Source organism: Protopterus annectens, chromosome 7.part1 (genome assembly GCF_019279795.1).
Source record: "Protopterus annectens isolate FY-2018-M chromosome 7.part1, PAN1.0, whole genome shotgun sequence".
Taxonomy (NCBI): Eukaryota; Metazoa; Chordata; order Ceratodontiformes; family Protopteridae; genus Protopterus; species Protopterus annectens.
Genome location: NC_056740.1, coordinates 79,403,293 through 79,428,416, shown reverse-complemented (window position 1 = coordinate 79,428,416; position 25,124 = coordinate 79,403,293). Strand labels below are relative to the sequence as shown.

The 25,124-nt window shown below is 37.7% G+C and overlaps 1 protein-coding gene across 1 annotated transcript in view; it reads right to left on the bottom strand.

The window, feature by feature from the left end:
• LOC122807556 (thrombospondin type-1 domain-containing protein 4-like) overlaps positions 1-13,481 on the bottom strand; it is a 1,503,485-nt gene extending 1,490,004 nt beyond the window's left edge. Inside the window, exon 1 of the mRNA XM_044078471.1 lies at positions 13,198-13,481. The gene's annotated coding sequence lies outside the window, so the exon portion shown is untranslated. The remainder of the gene's footprint in view (positions 1-13,197) is intronic.
• Positions 13,482-25,124: the final 11,643 nt, after the last annotated feature.

Sequence of the window (25,124 nt, the reverse complement as noted above, 5' to 3'; positions counted from 1 at the left end):
AAAAATTATGTCATCAAGAAAATGACCATAAAGAGACAAACCATTATTAAATTCTGAAATTAATACAAAGTTGGTCTCCCAATGTGCAAGAACAATGTTGACAAGACAGGGGCGCAGGCCACCTCTCATCACCACACCTCTCTTCTGTTCGAATAGTTGGTGCTCAAAAGTAATAAAATTATTCTCAAGCACAATCTCCATGAGAGTCCTGAGTGTAATGATTTTTGTATGTTCTAGATCAGAATTAAAGCAAAGGTATTCATAAAATCTCTCAAGGCCAACGTCATGAAGAATGATCGAAATAAGATATCGGATGTCAGATGTCACACAAATTAACTCATTATAGTAAAGATCTTTACATACTTTTGATAAAAAAATTACACGAGTCATTAAATAAATATCAATTCTTATGCAAAATCCCTTTTGCCTCTTGGTCAATAAACTTTGCAAAAGGAAATGTTTTTGATGCTTTTGCATCTACAATGGGATGGAAAGGGGTACAATAAGGCTCTTATGAATCCTCAGAATCATGAAGATAGTGGGTATCTTGGGGTGGGAAGCACAAAGAAAGACATGCTCAGAAATAATAATCTGGTCATTAATTAATAATTCCTCCAATAATAAATCAGTTCTATAAATGGCTATGTTCATCTCATTAAGGGAGGTTTCTTCATAGGTATCAGTGTATAATAAGCCTAGCATTTTATGGATGTAATCATTAGAATCCATGATGACTACCCCCCACCCCCCCAAAATCTGGTTTCATTATCCTTAACTACCTGTTGATTATTTCTTTTGAGTTCTCACTCACTAGACCTTAATTTGTAAGTAAAGGAGTTTGTGTCAATGTTCTTACTTAGCAACTTCCTAATATTATATTTGCACATTTTCTCAAATACAGTGACAATGGGGTGCAACGGGGGGTGGGGGGGTTAAATATACTTTGTCTCTTAAAAGCATTCCCAATACCTTCATCTTTATGGTTTTCATTCTTAAAATAAAACCCTACGTTAAGCTTTCTAGAGAACAATTTCAAGTTAATTAAAACTTCATCAACTTTTGCCTCACTGGAACAAAGGTCAGACCCCTTTCAAACAAGTTAGCCCAAGAGCTAATAACTTGCACTTCACTGTAATTGTACATTTTGTAATCACCTCCACTGTTGGAAATAATATTAAAACCTTCAACTAGTGGTTCTGTTGATAGTTGCCCCTCCCCCTTTAGGCAACGGGGGTACATTGCTAAAAGGTATTTAATTTGTAATGTTGCACCTGACAAAAATGCAATTTTTTAACCCACAAACTGGTAATCGATATGAAAATACTGTAACTGTGAAGAATGTAATTTCAAAACAACACAGTGCCAGTCAATATGTACTGATGGAATGTGATGAAGTAACTGCTAAAGTCACAGAATTAGTATATTGTCTCTGAGCCACTACCAGTTTTGCCAAATGCATAATTGTTGAAGCGAAGGAAATGAGGGGTCAGAAAGATTGCAGTAGCATGGTCACACGTGTTAAGTACCATAGTAGATGTAAAACAAGTGACATGAGGAAGGTGAAGGTAATAAGTGTTCTCTAGCAAACATGAGGGAAGGAGCAGCCTCACACACTGAAGAATACACAACTCTGAATATGCCCTTAGTAAAAATGTGGGATGGGGAACAACTGTAGCCTGATACACTATTAAAAATACTCTGTTCTGATATATAAAAAGGGATAGGTTAGAAACTTCTAAAGCAACCTAAATCTGGTGTTGGCTGGAAGGGACAGAAGTTAATGAACCACAAATAGGACTCTAAGGAAAAGAAACTTAAAGAAACAGAAGATACTGAGATAAAAATCATTGCACTTCTGAAACCAAAAACAAAAACAGAAGTATCTGACATGAGTGGCCATCTGTAGTTAGAGAACAAGAAGAAATACCTATAGCTGTATTCAAAAGGTGAAGAGGTTATACCTCTATAGCTGTATTCAAAAGGTGAAGAGGTTATACCTCTATAGCTGTATTCAAAAGGTGAAGAGGTTATACCTCTATAGCTGTATTCAAAAGGTGAAGAGGTTATACCTCTATAGCTGTATTCAAAAGGTGAAGAGGTTATACCTCTATAGCTGTATTCAAAGATAAAGAGGTTATACCTCTATAGCTGTATTCAAAGATGAAGAGGTTATACCTCTATACCTGTATTCAAAGTTGAAGAGGTTATACCTCTATTCAACGGTGAAGAGGTTATACCTCTATACCTGTATTGAAAGGTGAAGAGGTCATTACTCTATACCTGTATTCAAAGGTGAAGAGGTTATATCTCTATACTTGTATTTAAAGATGAAGAGGTTATACCGCTATACCTGTATTTAAAGATGAAGAGGTTATACCTTTCACCTCACATCGGGGTTGACAAAATTGTTTCTGATTTAGCAAATTTCTATATAAGTAATAAACATTTAAAGAATCCAAAAGCAGAGCAATACATTAGACAAGGTTAGAGACAATAGTCAAAACAAAAGGAGAAACAGATGAGCCAGTTGCTTCCATCCTACACCCATATTTTCAGTAATATATAGGCTGAACACAGACAAAGACAAAATATTACACACATTGTTGGTTGCAAAACCTTTTAGAATGTTTGATGGAATGGACATAAAGTCATATTGTGGATAGACAAAACCAAAGTTAGAATTTTAGATAGATTTTATTGAGCTAGTAAAATAAAAGAAGAAAACTGTGCAACTTGCCTTGAATGTCAAAAGATGGCACTATAGGTATAGAATTTATCTGCTACATATTCATATCACTGATTTTCCATTTGAGATGACAGCCATGGATCTTTAGGCCAATTTGTAAAATCTAGTAATGGCTACCAATACAGTCTATTTGTTACTGACTACGCTACCAAGTTTTCTGAAAGTATCCCTGCAAAAAAGCTATTCTACAGCAATATCCATGGAGACAGTCTTACTTTCTTTATGGCAGAAATCCCCAAAGAAATAGTCATGGACCAGAGATCCCCATCCATATTCATGGCAATGCAGTTCTGCCAGTGTTTCAAAGTAAAATAGTAATGAACTTCAGCATACAACCCACAAACTGATGGCTTAGTTAGGTAAACGCTGATGTATCTGCTAATTAAATCCACAGAGCAGGGTGATGAGAACTGGGGTCAGTTATTTTCCTACCTCCTTTTTAACTCTGCTCTGAGACAGAAGCCCCAAGATTCAACAGGGTTTACCCATTTAATTACTATATGGAAGGCATCACTGTGACATGCTGGACATAGCAGAGGAGAGTTTCGTGGAAGGGAATAAAACATTTAAAAATGTGACAGCATGCTTTGCAAACTTGCAAGACATATTTAACTATTGGCATAATGATTTCCAACTGAAGCAAAATGGCACAGGAAATGCAATATAGGGTATTTAATAAGAATGCCACACTCAGAATTTAAAGCGAGGGATAAAGTCTTAGTTTCCTCTCTTGAGTTTAATTCCTAGAAAACTGTCATGGACTCTTTGACATAGAGAAAATTAACAATGAACTATACAAACAAACAACTGGACACATCAAACCAGAAAAGACATAGAACATAAAAGTAATAAAACCAAAGAGGACAGCTGAAGCTTTGGTAGAACTCTATCCATGGTATCAGAGAATAATTCCATGCAGTTTGAACAGGCAAAACGTTATCTAAAGCCAGGAAACAATAAGTAAAATGTTTTTATTAAGAAATAAACAGTCCTTTCCTGAGCTACCCATAAGAAAAGATTCAATGGACTATCATATTGAGACTGCCCAGGGAAAAATGTAAATCTAAAACTGTATGGGATACCAGAATCCAAAAGAAAAGCAATAAGTGAAAATGCTTAACTTAGGAGCTATTGAGGAGTTATCATGGAGTTGCAAAGTGAGTGGAAACCTCTGCTTGTGTTGGTCAGTAAGCTAGACAGCTTCATAAGATCTTATAATGGTTTCTGTAACAGAATGAGATGACCAGGTTTGATACTTATCCAATGCCCAGAATAGAGGAGCTCATACATAGACTAATCAAAGCACACTTTTGAACACCCTAGCTCCCTCCTGTTCTGTTTATTTACTTACATTATACTTTCTTACCTTTTGGGCTTTGTGAGGCTACAGCCATTTTCCAAAGGCTCCTAGGTCAAGATTTAAAACCTCATGCCAGGTACTCAGCTGCATATCTTGATTAGGTTTATAGGGGAATACTAGGCTAACTGCCCGGAAGGGCCATGTTAAGCCTAGCCAATAACCTAAGGTTAAAATCAAACCTTGTACTTTGTGTCTGTAAGGTTAAGACCTTTACCATTATGCCAAACCCACCCTCTTGATGATTTATTACTTTATCCAGAAGATGCAAGTCACATTTAGCCAATGTACAGGCTACACAATACTTTGTAAAACAGGCAGGACTTTACTATTAATGCTGCCAAAAGGTAAGCTTTGTATGACAAAAGTAAAATACTTAGGGTATGTGACTAGGATAGTGGTGACTGGAACCAAAACAAATAAAATAAAAGCTACCAAGATCCAGTTTGTACCCAACAACAGTTGACAAGTGAAATTATTTATAGGCTTGGAAGGCTACTATTCAAATTTTGGACCTGACATCATTATTAAGATAGCCTGTTCACTGACAGGCCTTAACAAAAGAGAAGATCTAGATCCAAGATAAGATGGACCATAGCAGTAGATGGACCATAGCAGTAGATGAGACTCTTAACCAAGTGAAAACTATGTTGTGTTTAACACCAGGCTCAATTGCCCTGGACTTCAAAACCATCACTGTTGCATACACCAAGGCAATTGCGGCAGGGTTCAGAGCTATTTTATCTCAGGAGACAGGTGTCAGGGTTCAGAGCTACATTATCTAAGGAGACATTATCTCAGGAGACAGGTGTCAGGGTTCAGAGCTACATTATCTAAGGAGACATTATCTCAGGAAACAAGTGGTGAGTAACACCAGTCTGCTACCTTTCTGAGTAAGGCTGAGGCAAGGTACTCTGCTAAAGAGCAGTAATGTCCCACAATTAGATGGTCACTAACGTACCTTCCATACTACTTACTTGGACTCCGCTTCACTCTGGTAACTGATCAGGCAGCACTGCAGTGGTTATAAATGCAAATGGACATCAACACCAAATTTTGTCAATGTCCTTTATCCCTGAAATCTGTTGAATTTTACTGATGAATACAGACAATGCACAAATGCAGATGAATTATCTTGCTCCCATAACCCATTCCAGTTAGGATAAAACAGAAAGTTCTGTGCTGGAATGGGGTGTAGTCATAATAGCACTGTAAGTGTTTCACTTGTGCAAAATGCTCATGTTTTATGCATCATTGCAGTTAACTCTTGTAATAGACAGACATGCCGTCTATATACTATTCATCCTTTTTTCTGCCATTTTTGCACATGGGGTCCAAGGACTCACTTCTTCAGTGGCAATCATCTACAGCCAAGGTTTACACCTCCTGATGCCTAGCCCTGCCACTGTAGTTCTTCCACACCACACACTAGCACGCACACTCAGACCTATGGCCAATGTAGAGTGCCCAGTCTACCTACTGCATGTTTTTGGAATGTGGGAAGAAACTGGAGTGCTCAGAGATAACCCACAAGAACACAGGGAGGACATATAGACTATGCACAGAAGATACCCCAGCCGAGAATTGAACCTGGGAACCTCTTGCTGTGAGGCACCAACACTAACCGCTTCACCACATACTATATTATATGGTAAAGAATTAGGCAGATGTAAAATACCCGATGACATGTTGTTAAAAAAGAAGATATACAGCCTAAACAGACAGACATGTTTCCCATTCTTAAAGTGGAATTTGCAAAATAAAGAGTAGAGACTTGTGGGAATAACATCACAAAAGGTTTCTCATCCAGAAAAAAAGAGGTCATTGTTCCCCTCTACTCATCACTCAGACCCATTATAGAGTACAAAATCCCTTTTGGTATGTACCTCACAAGACATCTACAACAACTGGAAAGGCTGCAGAAATACCTCACAAAGAGGATTACTGGCCTCAAACAGATGCCCTACGCAGACTATCTAAAAAAAACTCCAGCTTTACTCCATCGCATATCGCCTACTCAGAGGTGATCTCTGCCTAACATACAAAGCTATGTCAAACCCAAAGCTTTTAGACATGCTCCACTTAAAGAAATCCCAATCCCTCTGAGCTACACGCTCTAGGGACCTAAACCTTGTCACCACAATAAACAGAACATGCTGGAGGTATAGATTCCTGTCCCAGAGACTTCCCATACTCTGGAATAAAACTACCTGTCTATATCAAACAAAGCTCCTCATTAGCACTTCAAGAAAAATCTGATTGGATGGAAAATAGGAAATTCATCCTGGGGATCATTTCTGTGACTCTGCTTGACAGTGGCACAGGAAAATAATTTTCTTGGGTGGCAAAAGCCAGGGTACCTTTTTCACTGGGCTTGTATAGGGCCTAGGCCTGATAGCCTAGTACCTACCTATGTACTGAAAGAATTCCTAAAACTGCAGCTTTACAGGGAAACAAGAACTGATAGGGATCACCCTAAAATATAACAGCAGTTAAGGGAAGGAGTTTTGAAATCATTACATATAATTAAAAAAAAAAAGTTATGCAATGAGGTTTATGTAATTTCTGATGGAAGGATAATTGATACAATTAATTGTGCAAGAGTAGGAACAAGACAGATACACAACATGGAACTGATTTTCCAGGAAGAAAAAATATTCTAAGAAAACTGTGCACAACACCAAAGAGAGCCAGGATTCATGATACAATTGTATTGCTAGAAAAAACTCATAAAATTTAAAAAGTAGATTATCGAGATAGTAAAGCAGTGTAAAAAAAAGTTGTCTGCATGACTGATACACTTCTTAACAAGACTTTTAACAGAGTGCAAAAAAAATAATTAAGACAGCTTGGTGGAAGCAAATATACAGCTTAGACTGTGTAGCATGACAGGACAGCATGGTAACTTAGTGGTAAGATTCTTGCCACACAGCCCCAGGGGCTTGGGTCTTATCCCAACCTCTGGTCACTAAATGGACTTTCACATGTTTTCTGTGTGTCTGTACAGGCTTTTCTCCCCAGGTAATCCAGTTTCCTCTCACCAACAAAAGTATGCCAGTTGACTGACTACATTGAATTGCCTGTATGTATGTATGTTGTATTTAACTTTGCCCTGGTGGCCCAGGGTATGGTGGGAAAGGGTCTAAGGACCACTTCACTTACCTAGTTAACAAGCAAATAAATAAAAAAAAAATGATGTACAAACTTAAGAATGAAAAATAACTTAAAAAATAATAATAATAACTGCAACAACAAGATACATAATAATAATGTTCTCATGTTGCTACCATCAATACCTTTAGAGATCATAAAACAAAAGTCTAGAAGAACTAAATGTATTCCCTTACAGATAAGGTAAATAATTGAGATCAGACTGTTATAAAAGGGGGCTGTTGGGAAGCCAGGTCAAGAGGCGACAGCTTACCTGAAATGCAACAAGAAGCAACTAATGCACTTGGAAAACAAACATCCTAAAGAAGAGTGCACAATCAAAGATATTTAGCAGCAACAACTCACAAAAAGAGGCCAATATTAACCCTACCAGGGAGATTAAAATAAGAAATGTAATGAAGCATTAAGGAAGACTGAAGTAGCTTGGAGTGCATGTCATGGCAGAAAATTAAGTCTTCTGTACTTGTATATTAACAGTCGGTTAGATTCTAAATTAAGGGATGATGCAGGTTATGAAGATTCCATTTTTTTCCTGGGCATAGTATAGAATCAATTCATAGAAGGACAAACTAAACAGTGCATGCAGAAGTTGTAGATGCATATGTATAACCTTGAAAATAGATTGTGCACCTTCAAAATGTATGTGCCCTACCACTCACATTGAACATTTTCAAAAACTATTGTGTATGAATATTTTAAGGGGTGAATAGGGTACTGGTCCAAACCTAAATATTACTCATCACCAAGACAAATATTAGGTTTATCCATGCACTGATTTTAACTATTTTTGTTTACATTTATTAAATAACTAGATAAGGAAATCAGCTTTGCATTAGTGTAGTACCTCGCAGGCCATTCTGTGCAGATGTGGGTGTAGTGTCAGTGACTGACAGGTGAAAGGGGCATACCACTGTTTGGAAAATATGCATGATTGACAGCCATGCAGATGTAAGTGTGACATCATGCATACAGTGACTGTTGGTCATGCTTACAGCAAATGCAATCGATGCATCCTTTTTAAAATGTATTAATTAATTATTTGTAATGAAACTTGATAGTTGCCACTGGAGACTCGGCTATACTACAAATAATGATGTGTTCAAGTAAGGAATGCTAAAGAAACAGCACTATAACTGCAAGTATTTTCCTTCGTTTTTGCATTCCCCCCTGCATCCCCATGTGACCCCCTGTAAATTAAATATACCAACTCTGAGATCGCACTACATTGAGGAAAAGGGTAAACTTTGAATAGATAATGAATATTCAAGTTGCCATTGGTATGAATATTGTTTAAGTTTACTAAGACGTCACCGATTGTTGGACGATGGGTGGGGTTTAGGCTGGACCTGCTACTGCACATCCTGCAAGGTACTATACTAATACAAAGCCAGGAAATCTGAGGCATATCTAGAAGCTCTGAAACTGTATGCCAGCTTCAAGAATGTGAACCCCCACCAAAAAAGTGTAGCCTTGACCCTAGAGTGTGCATGTCACTAGATAGTGTACTTTTTCAATACTGAAAAAAAGAAAACAAATGAAATACTGAAATGCAGACTTTAGGGTGTAGTCAGACATATGGCATAAATACCATGGTGTGCTCTTTGTTTTAGTGACCGAGTTTGTATACTGTGATGTGCTGGGATTTAAATAAAGAAAACACTGACAGATTTACCAAGTTTTTTTTTTTTTTTTTTTTCTGTTGTTATTGATTTTGTTAAACATTTTTTTAAGAATGCCAGATGTTTTTGCTTAATCTTTCCATTTCAAGAGTTTTTATTCAGTACTGAAAAAGTATTCCATCCAGAAACATTTGCTATTTTGGGTTGGGTGGGGAGTTGTACTTGAAAGGAGAGAGAGATATATATTCTGGATGCTCATGTACAATTCCAAAAACCTTGGCTACACCCCTATACAGGACATACTTCGGCCAAAAGAAAAACAGTGTTGTGAAAAAAACTATTCAAGCTATTGAAAAATAAAGCATAAACTATAAATGTGTCTTTTTTTTTTAACTTAAATTATAGCATATCTCATTGCACAAAACAAATTATTATTTTTTTGTATTTGGCTACACCCATATGTGGAATCACACTCCAAAGTATACTGCAGTACAAATGAAGTTAGGGCAAAAATCCTTTATAAATTACGTGCAAGAATAAACAAATGCAATCTGAAAACTGAAGACATGGGAAGGGTAAAAATTAAAGGCAGTGAAAGGCAATGTTTCTGACTGAGTGGTTAGTAAATATATAGAATAGCCTACCTAGCAAATATGTGAGACTTTTAAATGGTCAGTAAATTCAAAGCAGCAGGAAATAAGGCTAATATTTTGAAAAGTGAAAAATAAATTAAATGCTGATTAATTTGGATTACATTGTATCCATTAAGTAGAAAACTGGAGTGTATAGTCCTTCAAGTTAGAGATACACGTTACATTTATTTACTTGTTAGCTACGTAAATCAACTATACTCTCAGAAGCTTTTGAAGCCACATGTCCCAGGCCTTGAGTCCATTAGCAAATACAGTACAGAGATTAGTACATGTTTTGCAACAATAGAAGGAAACCACAATACCCAGAGAAAACCCACAAAGACATGGGAATAACAAATAAATTCCACAAAGACAGTGTTCAGAAATCAAGACTAATCCAGATGTGAAGCAAAAAAATTAAACCATGGATTTAAGAGTGGGTGTGGGTCTGTGTGTGCATTTTCAGAGGAGTTTTGGAAGCCCTGTAATAGCATTTTAATGCTGCAAGAATGCACACAAAAAGAAATAGCAATCCTTCTGATACATACTGTTAGTGCATTCAATTGTTTTTGACATATAATATATGTTATAGTTTTATAATGCAAACATGTAAACAGGGAACTCCACAGTTAAATTAACAAATCAAAGGAAATTTGGCAAAAAGCACAAATGTCTGGGAATGCAGGCCATCAAAATTATTGCAATATTTTTTCATATTATAACACTTCAGATTTACAGTTATGTTATTCATTACATGGATGATTCTTGGGCAGCAATTCAAGAAAGCAATTCTAACAGGCTTTCATTAGTACACATAGCCAATAAATGCCTCTGCACAAGGTAACTTTAGTCATTAAGTGACAATTTTTGTTTAAGCAATTTTAGGCAAGGTAAGGTCCCTAAGCAGTAGCTGCAGGACTCTTTGATCTGGTTAAGTAGAAGAAGTATGTAAAGTCAAATGCAGGTCAAAGCAGTGCAGTTTATTCACAGCTCACATGCTCTTCATTACATGATACTGTCCTTCATCAGCAGCAATGAGTTCACAAAAAAAAAAAAAGCAATACAATATGGCTTTGCTTTCATGGCAGATCATGTAGCTATGAAATGAATAGGAAGAATACTTTCTGCAGCACTACACCTGAATAAGGTATTAACAGCACTACACCTGAGTAAGGTATTAACAACACTACACCTGAATAAGGTATTAACAGCACTACACCTGAATAAGGTATTAACAGCACTACACATAAGATTTTAACAGCAGACCATTACTATCATCCTCCACTTTAACTTAAAATGCTAACATTTCTACTACCAAATCTAGCAGCTGTAAAAAATGCTAAATATAATGTTCCTATATAGCAAAACAAGAACAGGTACTTCCCAGTCACCAAGACCACATGAAACCTACTGTAATACCTATAAATGTTATCAGCAATCAAAAACTGCTGTAACACTGATAATTTTTAAACTGCTTTAAGGGCTGCCTCACTTTTGTATAACTTAAAAAAATCTGTACCTCATGCTATTAACCAATGTAATGTTTGTAATATAATTTAGTTGTTTACAGCTAAGTGTCCTGGATCATGGCTGAAAGTGTTTCCTGCTCCAACCCATCTCTCTATCTACCCGATAGACAGATAGATTAGTTAGATTAGATAGATTAGTTAGATTAGACAGATAAATAAATAAATAAATAAATATATATATATATATATATATATATATATATATATATATTTAAATATGTATCTGGCTAGAAGCCATCCATACTTTGCCTCAAAACTGAAATGCTTGAAACATGTTTTAACAAGTACTTTTTAAAAGGACTATGGAGACATTCAGCAACCAATTTGAAACAATGGTTACAATTGCTTTCAGTTTTGCAAGATGTTTCCTTAATTATTGCAGGTATGCCATGAAAGAATTCCAAGTTTGCTTTCCTTTACTTTTGTTCTGTGAGAAGTCATCTACTCTTACAGAAGTTTCATAATCCTCATCAACATTAAGTAAGTGAGCATATGGGAACATGGATGCATGTACATGTGAGAAAGAGAAATTGTTAAATACTGTTATCTTTGACTAAGTACCTGGTCATGCTGGAAATTTTACAATGCCCAGCCTAAAGTCTGTAAAGAAACAATAGGAATGCCACACTGTAGTAGAAAAGTTAGTTGTGTCTGAGTTTTACTTTCCATCTAATACACACTTTGATGAAGAACAAAATTCCTTAACACTTACTTTTTAAAGAGATTTAGTATGAGTTTTCAGTCTCCACCTGTGCAACCACAACAAAGGGCACTTGGTGCCTTGGCTTAACATGAAACACAGGGAAGCACAACATATTTTGTATTTAATCCTGGAAACTGGTATTTGTTTTATGACACTGTGGTATAGGCAGACAGTTGAATTTACCACATGCTGAATGTCCCAGAATACAATGCTACTACATTGCCTACTGGTGTAATTTATTTTAAAGATTAGTGGATACTGAAACCATTTGGTGATTTGTAGCAACCTTCAACAGAACCGTGTTTTACGGATTCCCAACTACAGACTTAACTTGTTTACTGCACATACATGTTTGGGGAGTTATCTGCTGTACTCTTCAAAACAATAATCAGCACTGAACATGCCATGACATTTTAGTCACAGTGTGTGGACGTGCCACTTTATAGGGAAAGTATCATGTCCAGACACTTTGTATAGTTAGGGGTCTCCTGTTTTAGGTTCCTGGTCAGTGTGCGTTTATTAAACTCCTGACAAGACAAGGACAGACCCCAGTCTTTAGTTCATCTGTTACTGACCACCTGTTACATCACTGCTTTTTTATTGTGTATGTGTCTGTATCTGACGCATACACGTTCTCTCTCTCGCTTCCTCTCAACCTCTTCTTTCTATCCCTCTCTCTCACACACACAGATCTGTCCACTCAAGGGCCGCAGAACTCTCCATCCAAAGAAGTAATAACATAGCCCAGTCACATTACACAGTTCAGGTTTGGGTCTACATATGGCCTGGCATGTCTTTTTATGTGTAACGTGAAAAAGCCAGCTGTTTATGTATCAGAGGATAAGAATAAGTAATTTATCACACCAGTACAAACAAAAATAGATTTGAGATTGTTACTTTCCATCCATTAGGTGGCATAGGGTAGTTCGAAACGGTTACCTGTGAACAACGCCAACGCCATCACATCTTCCATTTAATATACATTTCACCTCAAATAGAAGGACAGACAGTGTTGTCCATAAAGGACTCTGGTTTCCATCCATTAGGTGGCATAGAGTAGTTCGAAACGGTTACCTGTGAACAACGCCATCACATCTTCCATTTAATAGACATTTCACCTCAAATAGAAGGACAGACAGGGTAACGACGCTTATTTCAGGTACAGCTGCAAGTACCGAATACTAATATAAGCACAGACACTGCACTAGCGTGCGGATGGTGGAACCCTGCAGCCTGCAAAAGCTCCAGGATGCATGCAACAGGTTCGTTCACAGCGACTTCATTATTCGAATCAAAATGCAACCGTTTCTAATACTTTGCAAACTAAATCCACACTCACGAAACAATCCAGTGTCACTGACGTTTTGCATACATTTATATTTAAAAAAAGCTTCGGTAACTTGTTCATTAATAAAAGAATGTTGTAAAATAGTTGTTTACCTTGTCACTAACTTCAGATAGATTCTCTCTCAGACCCAACTTTTGTACAATGAGATCTTGTGCAAATCCAGTGCACTTTGTGATGTATAGGAGCAGTTTTTGGATAACAAAACGTAATCCCCAGTACACTTTCTAGACATTGATTTACCCTGCAGTGATCTCGTGGTTGGACCGGCCGAAGCCGTAATGTGCACACAACTGCTAGAGCCCAGCGAGTCTGCAGCGCACGTTGCATGCAGCTGCTGTCATGAGCTGGCTCCCATCTTTTAACTTCGGGTTGGAGATTGAGGAGCATCTGATCCAGGATCAGATTACCGCCATCAGTGCTCAACTCTATTAACCCCTCCCCCTGACATCACTTGAGCTTCCCCTAAATATAATTTAGCTAACCCTCCTCCTCAACTATAACCTAGAGTAGTTCTACCCCAGCCCCAAAATGCAGCCTCCTCTAGCCCTGGATTTGAACAGCCGTAGAAAACAACTGCAGTCTTTACCTGGGTCGGGAAGTTGCCTTTAAGAATTAAATAATTTGTAGCAGATAAATTAAATAAATGGTTAATACATCCAGATACAGGAGTTTGTGGCGTGGGAGCCGGAGATCAGAAGCGATGCCAGAAGTTTCAGATTAGTACACTAAACTTCTGTGCTGTTGTACCTTTCAGTGTAAATACCATTACACAAGTAAGGATGTATAAGGTGTACTACAATATTCGTTTTAAACATACATCATGTTGACAGATTTACCTTCTTTGCTAGCTCGGATGTATACGTTGTTGTTTGAAGACCGAGCACTTGGTGCTTCTGAGATGGATACAATGTTGCCCTGTCAACAATTTTTACTCCCCTTTGGCTCTTATGGCCTGTGTCTGGCTTTATTCGTACCAGACACCTCTTACAAGTGCTAATCCATTTAAGAATCATAGTCGGTTTTATACCATGTAACTAAGCCATCGCCTGCAAATTAATTTTTGAAGGGACAGCGTTTTGTTCAGCTCAAATGTATGAGGTGCCAAACCTTCTAACACCCAAGTATAAACATGGTACAATCCAACTACCAAAGAAGGTAAAAATTTCCATAGTTATGTATGTTTGTTTTATAATAAGCTGTAAAACTAAAAAGTGCTACTATAATTTTAATGAGTGCAGCATATTTAATTACATATTTATAATTATTATGCCACAGAATAAAGGACAATAGTTGTGGGAAGAGACAGGAACTTGGTGTACAAATCTGAAACTTCAGGTATCTGGATTCGTTTCTTATGGTCATATGTTTAAATTAGTCCCCTTACTTTAATTAGATAGCAAATTAGCTCTCAGCTGTCTTTAATTTTACAGAATGCCCTTGATTTTGCCCCTATTTTTGCCCTATCCCTTCTAAAATATTTCATTTCTGAGGATTACTATCACTCAATAATGCCAGATATTTGAGTTTCATACTTATCTTTAATAAACGCTTTGTGCTGCAAAGCATGCTGATCTTTTAGTATTTTAAGAGAATTAGAGTAGTATTTAAAATTTATCCCTGATTTCAGACCTTTATCCTCCATTTATTTTTGCCTTTGTCAATGATTTTCAAGTGAAGAATTTGAGAACTTGTTTAGTTATAACAGCAGTCATGTCTTCATGTATATCGTTTCTATACTTTGGTTGATTAACTCATGCCATGTCTCTATCTCTGAAATAAACACTAATAGGTTACACATTACTGTTTCCACCCCAGTTTCAAAACAAATGTTATATCAGTGCACATGATGTTGGCATGCCTTATTACTTCAATTTCACCAGACTATTCAGGTTGCAGTAGACCCAGAGAGGTTTACAAATGGCTTATTTTATATTGATTAGACATTAGATATCACAGTTTCATCAGAAAATCCTGACAAACCCTGTATTATGTTCCTGCATATCCTTCCATTACTACTCCAGCATTTTCGACCTAATGGTTTGAACTTTTATGTTTTTAATGAACTACATGTTTATACTGGAAATATGAACATAAAGACAACTTCACATGTAATACTAATCTAAGGAAAGGTTGTATTAAGTGTCCTGATGAATGGAAAATGAAGCTGTTTTTCAGCACAGTTATGGTTTAGACTGATCCCAGGACCCTAGAGTGCCAGCTGATGTGTGTGTAAGATGAATGCCTTAAAGACAGCTTTCTTAATTAACAGAAATAATTAATATAATAGTGAGATGGAGCTTATTACCCAATGGGTACAGTTAGGAGATGTAGCATTCTGCTGTCGCAATAATAGTGATATGGTAAATGTGCAAAGCAGCATGCATTAGTGTACTGGTATTCTTACACATCCGACCTCATATCAGTCCATCGGTTCATACTAAGTTTGGTAGCAAACAGCCATCAAGAAGCTTAGCCACAGCACCTTTTGGTACTGAGATTAGAAAATTACACCCTCATACACAGTCATGAATTTATAGTCAACCACTTAATTGTTAACTGTATAGAGGACATTTATTTCAAAGGCAGATAAGGCAATGGATAATGAATCTACCACACCAGCAGGTGTTGATCTTACAGAAAACAGAAAAAAATGAGACTGAAAAAAGTTCTCTCTCTAATAAGTGGCTAAACTGTCTGGTGGTGGTATCAATATAGCATGTGACCTGTGTAGGTGTTTGTAAAAAAAAAACACAAGTGTAGAATTAGGGCTTCTTTGCCTGTACCTCTCCTGGACGTTACATCTAAAACTCAGTGCTATGTGAATAACTAGTGGTAAAAGCGTTTGAGTGTCCTGACAGAGACTAAGGTCACAGTTATACACATTGCCTGAGTGGGACTGGCCTCAGACCTAGCATTTAAAGCACACATTGCTCTAAATCTGAACTATGTGAGCAGTCGTGCACAGGAGAGCTGCAGAACATAAAGTATGTTTCAGGATCAAATCATGGAGCTTCCTAAACATTACTGCATTATCTAGCACACCAAGCTTTTCCTGTTATCTACAAAGTTATCTTTCATTTATTGATTTTCTGCCATTTTCATTTTCACACTCATTCCATGCAGGCATGAAAACGGTACACACAGATCGCTGCTCTGCCCTGGATAAAATAAATAAAGAGGAAACAGTGAAAAGTACAATACAAGAGTCATTGAAGATGTCACTGAACCCATCGTAGATGTATCTTCAATGTTCTAGCACTTGTTAACGGAAATGAAGTCAGGGGCGAACCTTGGATGGCACTTGCCTGACACACAAGCTATTTCTAACACATGGCTAAAACCACATAACCCAGAGTCAAACATCTTATTAAAACATCAGTCTTCTTCTTCTGAAAGGACTGCAGTGAATACAAACTGGGCTGCTGTTAATTTCCTTTATCATAAGGTCATCAATGACCTGTCTTCCAATGCAGAACTGACCTGAGTGAATCTGCAGTCGTATACAATCTACAGCCCCTCATCTTGCAAAATCAAAATTACACAATTTTTTTCTGTAATAATGAAATACTGAGCAGGTAGGTGGATTACAATTATCCTTAGAAATATTAGTCAAATGGCTGAATGACAGCATTGTCCTCATTATTACAGTAATGTATAGGTGATATGCTACTCTGAGCATCATTACATATGAAGCATAGGGTTGTACACAGATCACTGCTCATTATTACAGTAATGTATAGCTGATATACTACTCTGAGCATCATTACATCTGAAGCATAGTGTTGTACATAGATCACTGCTCATTATTACAGTAATGTATATGTTGATATGCTACTCTGAGCATCATTACATATGAAGCATAGTGTTGTACACTGATCACTAGTCATTATTACAGTAATGTATATGTGATATGCTACTCTGAGCATCATTACATATGAAGCATAGGGTTGTACACAGATCACTATTCATTATTACAGTAATGTATATGTGATATGCTACTCTGAGCATCATTACATATGAAGCATAGTGTTGTACACTGATCACTGCTCATTATTACAGTAATGTATATGTGATATACTACTCTGAGCATTATTACCTTAAGCCAATCCCAAAGTTAATAAATATTACCTGTGGCAGGCACCATTTTTAAACTACAACCACCCTTTGAGCACTTTATGCTCAGCCCTGCCATAAAACGTACTAAAACTACTTGAACTGGGTCACAGCTAACTGATAGTTCGTGGAAATACAGGATACCAACCTGAGTCTCCACATTCACTATCATATGTTCTTATATCAGTTTAGTCTGTTATCAAATTGTTTCCAGCCCCCTCGTAAGATCAGCTAACAGGGTCTCTGCCCGCTCTGCTCCCCTACCTGCCCCCAATTCCTCCTACACTCAGTGGTCTTAACTTTATTACACGCAAACCCTTCCCATCTTTCCAACAGCCAACCATGGAAAGAATGCCAGCACTACCTCCTCCATCTTTTCACTACTATCACTCCTCCTCAGCTAACATGTATAAGCATGCCATGCCTATGCTCACTGCATGCACTCTCCTTACATAACTTACATCCTACCAAAACTCCATCATTCCCCCACTCAACCACTACCACTGTACTACTACTCACATCATCACTCATGTCTCACCCTCACTCAGCTCCCCTCACACCAACTCAAGAACCATTCCTATGCACCCCCCACATATTCTATCAACTATATTACTCAAACAAAAAGCATCCCTACAACATAACATAGTAACCCTTCCACTATACCTATTACCCACAGAGCACAATCATAAAATTTCCCTAATAAACAAACACATACAAGAACTGAGAAAACTAATAACCTCATGCATGTCAAAACTAGCCCTAAGTGGAAACATCCACCCCAACCCTGGCTCCACCATCTCCAACTCCACTCCTCATAATCAGACTAGAAACCACAACTTCTCCCAAATCACAGCCAATAAAAAGCCAAGTGACCTCCTTCTACTAAGCCTAAATAATAGACGTATATCCAGCAAGGTCCATAAGCTCCATGCCACCATAGACTTGTACTCCCCAGATATAGTCATCCTGACAAAACCTGGCTAAAACCTCACATTACCAGTGAGCAAATCCTCCCTACTGGTTTATGGCATATTAAGAGTAGACCGGCTATACAAGAAAGGAGGCGGTATAGCTATAATATTTAAACAGCATCTAAACATCCAGATCTTAAAATCATCAGCTCCACAAATAGGCAGTGAAGAAATAATATATATCAACCTCAAAATAAACCAAAAATAAAACCATCAACATAATTGGATGCTACTTCCCACCTGGACAAAACATCCTTCCACTAGAAAACCTCCTGATCTGGACTACCCACCATCTCCCCCAAGAAATTATACTTTTAGATGATTTCAATATTGACTGGCAAGCCTATTCTGGCAACCATTCAACCCATCATCTAAACCTTCATGGCTTCACCCAACTAGTCCAGTCGCCAACCAGGATAAATAAAAACTCCAGCAAGCACACTACCCTAGATTGGATACTAGTCAGTAAGCGCCCCCAATCATATATAGCAGGCTGCTTATCGGATAGATGCAGTGATCACTTCCCAACATTCCTACTCAAAAAACACCTATACCAAGTTAAACCTGTCATCTACCATCAAATACGTAAAAAACTAAACTTTAACCCACTCACATTCATCTCATCGCTCAAAGAATGCAACTGGCATCCTCAAAAGTACCTCAGTCTTGATGACGCAGTTGAATTTTTTAATACTACCTTCCTGAGCATCCTAAATTACCATGCCCCAATAAGACTTTCCAGAACTAAAGCACAACCCTCCCCATGGCTACAGAAAACCACTAAGTCAGAAATGAAAAACAGGGATAAAGCCTGGGAGCACTGGCACAAAACCAAAACCCCCTCAACTAGACAGAAATTCCTAGAACTATTCAATAGAGTCAAAAAGCAAATAAAACAGGAGAAATTTAATACTACCAGTCTGCCCTAGACTCCTCCCAACACCACCCCAAACAATTCTGGTCCTCCATAAACTCCATCCTCCACCCAGGTAAAGTCAGTACCCCACCACCTAACATCCCTCACTCTTCCGAAAATATTGCTACCTCATTCAACAGGCACTTCACACAAACCATACTATCACTAGCAAGACAACACAACCCCCCTCCACTCCAAACCACACCTTCAACTAGTAATCTCCCCACTATCTTCTCTTTTTCTCCTGTTCCTACCTCCAACATAAAAAAAAACTCTTAACTAAACTTAAGCCCACCAAATTAGCAGCAAATAACCTCCCACGTAAATACCTACAAATTGCAGCTGATGCACTAGCCTACCCAGTATCCATCTTGATTAACCAATCTTTGTCAGAAAGTTACGTTCCCACACTATGGAAAGTTTCACATATAATTCCCCTCCACAAAGGTGGCCCCTCTACAGAACTAACCAATTACTGCCCCATAGCTATTCTCTCTCCATTCTCCAAAATACTAGAGAGATGCATTTACTCTCAGGTCTCAGACTACCTACTTACTAACAACCTCCTTTCCAATACTCAAAATTGTTTCCGACCAAACCATAGCACCACCACTGCCTTACTCTGCTTTACTAACACTATCCTTCAGCATAAAAACAATGGCTATCTCTCCGCTGCTACTTTCCTAGACCTATCTAAAGCATTCGATATGGTCCCACACAAACAACTCATCTTTGTCCTCAATAACCTGTCCTTCTCTCAATCAGTCACCAATTGGTTTCAGAGTTACCTGTCTGAATGCCAACAATCCGTTGTATGGCAGAATGACATATCTCCTCAACTACTTGTCTCTATAGAGGTTCCCCAAGGATCCATCCATGGACCCCTACTCTTCTCTATTTTCACCAATAATTTAGCCTCTGCCACCAAACATGGCACACTCAACTGACTCAACCATCATCTGCTCAGCCCAGTCCCTACCCAAACTGCAAAAAGTCACACAGAAACCTTTTTCCTCTGTTGAAACTTAGTTATCCAATGCCAAATTATTACTCAACCCAAACAAAACTAAGCTACTCATCTTCCAACCCACCAAACATGCTCAAAAGAACTCTCAGTTTAACATCACAGTAAAAGACAACACCACTATACACCCAACAGAACACACCAAATTTCTAGGAGAGGAAATAGACAATAAACTAAAATTTGACATTCACATATCCATGACCATAAAAAAAGTCCACAAAACAACTAGGAGCATTATAGAGAAGTAAGCAACTTCTCATCAAAGCAGCAAAGATTTCAGTAGCAAATTCCCACCTTATCTCCACTCTACTTTATGGCTCTCCAATGTATACCAACCTAAGGCAATGCGATCTAAACAAGCTTGAGACCTGCTACAACAAAATCGCCAAATTCGCCACAGGGGCACCCTACTGTAGTCACCAATGTCTCACTTGCTGAACTGGGCTGGCTTGAACTCTGTCACCTCCTTCAATAGAATCAAGTCACACTCACCCACAAACTAGTAAACAATCCACTAAAAGTCCCATCACTCCAGAATCTACTCCAACCCTATTGCACCACCAGACCACTAAGTTCCAGCAACAAAAATCACTTACAGGTCATGAAAGCCAATAACTCTGCTGGAGAAGCACTATTCTCTTGTGCCATAGCCAAATTATGGAACTCCCACCCACTCACAATTACCTCCATACCATCATGCACTCACTTCAAAACTTTACTAAAAGCACACCTAAAACATGCTGGCTATGCCCTTGAAACTCCCCCTCTAATATCACCAACCCCACTCACCCACTACCTTTCTTTCCACTCCACTAACTACTTTGATTATAGTAAGCTCAGATGCCCATAAGCCTAACTACTTATTATACAGCAGGAACTTCTTATTGTAACAATTGTTAATGTCTGCTATGTACATCACAGATGATAAATATTCTAGTTGTCTACTGATGTACTATGTTCTTCATCTGTAACTATGTTTGTAATTGTTAATTGCTATGTTGATCAAATTGTTAATTGCTATGTAAATCCAATGTAACTACTGTCTGTATATTTTAACTGTGGAGCTTTTCTCCATGGGCCTCTACTGAAAATGGATCTACATCCCGGTCAACAAACGTAAATAAATAAATTACATATGAACCATAGTGTTGTACACTGATCACTGCTCATTATTACAGTAATGTATAGGTGATATGCTACTCTGAGCATCATTACATATGAAGCATAGAGTTGCACACAAATCACTGCTCATTATTAAAGTAATGTATATGTGAAATGCTACTCTGAGCATCATTACATATGAAGCATAGTGTTGTACACTGATCACTGCTCATTACTACAGTAATGTATATGTGATATGCTACTCTGAGCATCATTACTTATGAAGCAAAGTGTTGTATACTGATCACTGCTCATTATTACAGTAATTTATACATGATATGCTACTCTGAGCATCATTACATATGAAGCATAGTGTTGCACACAGATAACTGCTCAATATTACAGTAATGTATACATGATATGCTACTCTGAGCATCATTACTTATGAAGCATACTGTTGTACACAGATCACTGCTCATTATTCCAGTAATGTATACATGATATGTTATTCTGGGCATCATTACATATGAAGCATAGTGTTGCACACAAATCACTGCTCATTTTTACAGTAATGTATACATGATATGTTATTCTGAGCATCATTACATATGAAGCATAGTGTTGTACACTGATCACTGCTCATTATTACAGTAATGTATAAGTGATATGCAACTCTAAGCATCATTACATATGAAGCATAGTGTTGCACGCAGATCACTGCTCATTATTACAGTAATGTATACGTGGTATGCTACTCTGAGCATCATTACATATGAAGCATAGTGCTGTACACTGATCACTGTTCATTATTACAGTAATGTATACGTGATATGCTACTCTGAGCATCATTACATATGAAGCATAGTGTTGCACACAGATCACTGCTCATTATCACAGTAATGTATACGTGATATGCTACTCTGAGCAACATTACATATTAAGCATAGTGTTGCACATTGATCACTGCTCATTATTACAGTAATGTATACGTAATATAATACTGTGAGCATAATTACATATGAAGAATAGTGTTGTACACTGATCACTGCTCATTATTGCAGTAATGTATACGTGATATGCTACTCTGAGCATCCTTACATATGAAGCATAGTGTTGTACACTGATCACTGCTCATTATTACCATAATGTTGTCAAAGGAAAAAACTTCAAAGACCAATACACGTAAGGTTCAGTTAAGGCACTTTAATTTACTTGCAGCAAGGAGACAAAAGCATGCAAATACAAGGATTTGTCTAACTACTAACAGGAGGTATGTTCATTCTTATACTATTTTACAAGACATGGCCTTCTAAGCTGACGTAATCAAACACAACTTTCAGTACTGTTCTACAGCAGATCTTACTTCAGATTTTCTGCTGACATGACTAGATTTGTGAGAAACTTTTCAGAAAAACAACCTGGCCTTGGTGACCATTAATCCGTTTACAAGCGTCTATTGTACAGTGTTACATTTCAAGGTACTTTTCTAATACAGATACAAGCAAATGCTGATTGCAGTTCATATTTTCAAGCAGGCTTTGTACTAATTATCTGTAACCTCTACAGCTGTGTATTTTCTCATGGCACAGCGGAACTTCTTGTCTAAGTTTCATACAAGTAGTATTGTTCTATTCATTATTTTCCTAACGCAAGCAGAAATCACCTGCTTCTCAGTAAATTTCCAAGGCACAAGCAAGATTTTAGCTAACAGTACAAGGTCAGAAAGCAACTGCAGTTTATACAGATTTATGCAGTATGAAATAGAATCAATGTGTTAACTCTTCCCAAGCTCTAAAAGCACTAAACATATTGCTAATACACACATTAATACATATTTTTCTAACATTTCCCCCCTATTAATACTTTTATTCTACTTTCAAAATAAGCATAAACAGTTTGTTTTCTTCTCCAAACCTCTTCCACTCAGGATTTGCAGTTAAGAGAGTCATTCAGTTTAAACTTATGAAAGCATTTTTAGTCTTTTAACAGTTCTTCAAACTCAGTACTTTGATATAAGGTTTCAGAAACTGACATGTGTATAAGGTCTTTAATCAGTCTTTTCATGCAGGGGATACCACAACAAACACATACTCCCAGTAGGAGCATACCTACACAAATGGCAATCAGGATGTTCATTAGGATGGTACCCCACCCCCCAAGCCATTTCTGGAAAAAGTCCATCAGTGGGTTTGGGCCTGGTTTGGTCATGGCCGACACTTGCTGAATTACCTCAAGATGATTGTCTATCTCGTGTTTATGGTCAGGAATATATGAACAGCATTCTTCTTGGATTAAAGCGCACGTACCACCTCTTGCCACTAGGGTGAAGTCAAGAGCCATGCGGTTTTGGAACACTACAGTTCTCATAGCATTCAGTTCATCAGTCACCAATTCGAGAGCAGAAAAAGTTGCGTTGCTCATTACTTCGAGATGTTTTGACAGTTTTCTCAGCTCCCAGATCGATTTCACTGCTCCATATGCTGGTAATATGCCTGCCCACGATATAACGCTATCACTCAAATCCATGTGTGTCAGTCCTTTTCCTAAAGAGTGATGGTCTTTCCAACGTGAATTGATTTGTCCCACTGGATTAACAGGTTTCTTGACGACTTTTCGGACATTTCGAATTTTCCCATGAGGCAAAACTGCAGTGTGTCGTATGGCCGGAACCAGGTAACCCAAAAAACAACTGCCAGACCAATTCTCAGATAACCATTTGTATGCCTTTCTGCCACACACAAAATAACAATCCTCTACTTTAGTAGTAACCTTGTTATGAATATACACTCACCCTGCATGAAACATTTTTCTATCAATTATAGACAGCTGTTTATAAAGAACAGAATTATGTTTTACTTCATCAAGTGTTTTGTGCATCAATCCAAGAAATGAATCATAGTTTGTATTACAATAAAGATCTACTTTGTTACCTTTAGTGTAACATCTATAAGGAACAGTCACATTGCAATTGCTCCAACCCACCTAAACAGTATCATTTTTATAAAAACACACTGTTCCCTTTTGTGGAACAGACAAGTGCAATGCTATTTTATCTTGTGCTGTAATGGTTGAGGTATCATAAATCAAATTTTCCCAGGTCTCATTGACCCCTAGGGGGACTGTAGTCATTAATAACCGCCCGTATGCTGTCGGCAAAGCTGTGCAAATCCAGCAATTCGAAACATTGAAAGTCTCTGCATACACATATTTAATTGCCTAGTAAGTGTTAAAGTTTGGATGCCAGTTTATGAGTAACGCTTCACGTTTATTCAGTTCAGTCTGTGTGGCTGGGAAAAGAAAAGGCCACAACAAAAAGATTATTGTCACAAATACAGTTAACAGGATGATTGTGCAATACTTCTGAGGAAAGGATTGTTCTGCATTCCTGTTTCTTCTAGACTCTATCATTTTTGCTCTTGGCATGTAACAAGATTTTTGTTCAGTTCAAAGTTTTTAACTAATTTACAGTGTGTCAGGTGGATCCAAGAGGCACGCTCCGTGATTATGACTGCAGTGGGTGTCGATAAAAGCACTTGATATGGACCTTCCCACTTCAGAGACGCCCAGTTTTTCTTTTTGACCACCTTCAGCCAGATCCATGCTCCAGGGGGCACTGCCACTTCTGATGGTCTGGTTCGTTCTTTATCTGAAACAGAATTTAACTGCAACAAATGTTTAGAATTTAACAAATTACGCATATACTCTGCTATTGTACTGTCAGCTTCCTGGTCTGTGGGCATGAGAGATTTCCACTGAGGTATATAGTAAGCCCTTCCAAAGAGCTTTTCAAAAGGAGTCAATCCTTTTGCATTCGGAACAGTTCTCCTGCTCAACAGTGTCAGGGGCAGATAGTACACCCAGTTTCTCTGCGTTTCTGCTACTAATTTTCTTAGC